Below are 1,437 nucleotides of genomic sequence, written 5' to 3' on the forward strand. Positions count from 1 at the left end.
CCCCGCCACCCCCACTCGCCATTCGGTGTGAAGCCAGCAAGAGCAAGGCTGCCGGAGTGCGACAGCCAGCCCGCAAGGCATTTGAATCAACCCCACGCCTGCGGTGCCGGGGGGGGGGTGTAGGGTGAGTCTGACGCTGAGTCACCGCTTGCACTGCATCCATTCCCACCACCCCCAGCACGGTAAGCACACCCCACCGGCTGTGCTTACTGCCAGGGGAAGGGCCTCTTTCGCCGCTGCATCCCCCTCCGCCTTGGCTGCAGGAGTCTCATCCAGCCCAGAGCTAACAGGCCAAGCCAGTTCCCGTAGCCGGGTTTGCTAGGCATGTATTTAAACACGGGAGAAGCGTTCTAATTCACTATCAATAAGCCAAGTCAACAGCGTTAATGCATGCTCCTTCCCACCCACTCTACATACACATCAGTCACCTATGCTAAAAAGGCTTTATTAAATGATATACAACGAATGGGGTCATGTAGTAAATTCCCAGTTTATGTCATTTAACACCCAGATTAGGCTGAAAGGCAAATGATGCTAAAACATCTAAAAAAAAAGAAATCACATTTCCCTTCCCAGGAAGAAGCCTGTCTTTCAGAAATCCACTCACACAGCCAACTTACGCCACTACCTAGCATGCCTAACAAACCTTCTTCAGTTGAACCTGTTTTGATCTGGAAATAAAAGATTTCTGCTCTTTTGATTCACACCAAAGCCCAAAGAGACCAAAAAAGAAGAGTTGCATGGAAACCAGCGACCTTTGGCTGATGCCTCCTACCAGCAGTACGGTGATCCAAGAAATGGAGCAACTGTAAACACTGCATTTACTGGAGAGTTTGTAAGTGCAGGAGAAATTCTTTCTGAGGATGGTTATGCCCCAGCCGAGATTGCATTTGCACTGAAGCTCAGTCTACCCAGAAATCGAGGAAGGTCTCAGGTCACTGCAGCAGCACCCTGAAGATGCCAGCTGTTCTGCAGGTGTCCTGGCCTTTGTGCTGTTACCTCTACTCCAGGCAGGCTAGCTGTGATAACGGCAAGCAATCCCAAGTGGTGGCTAACACCGCTGATCCCGCTGCCACCTGCAGGGACTTGCACTCTCCCTTGCACTTCTGAAGGCTGATGCTAAGCGTGCATTAGGACAGCATATTGCGGGCTCATCAAGGGGCTGAGTCTCTGCAACGGGCTTTAAGTAAGTTAAAAAAAAAGCATGCCAAATGAGGAATCTATTTAGCTTCAGCTATAATGGAATTTGTCTGTAACAGGAGATTCGGCAGAACGAGGCCAGCCAGCCGTCTGGGAATATGGTTAATGTCATCACTGTAATCCAGGTGGTGAGAAGGGCCAACACTGTGGCCCTGGATATCTGCCAGCATGCCCAGGTAAGGGTCACCGCCCCGAAGGGATGTCAGAAACACGAAAGCACTCCAGGACCTGAGCATT

The sequence above is a fragment of the Pygoscelis adeliae genome, unplaced genomic scaffold (genome assembly GCF_000699105.1).
Source record: "Pygoscelis adeliae isolate BGI_AS28 unplaced genomic scaffold, ASM69910v1 Scaffold218, whole genome shotgun sequence".
NCBI lineage: Eukaryota > Metazoa > Chordata > Aves > Sphenisciformes > Spheniscidae > Pygoscelis > Pygoscelis adeliae.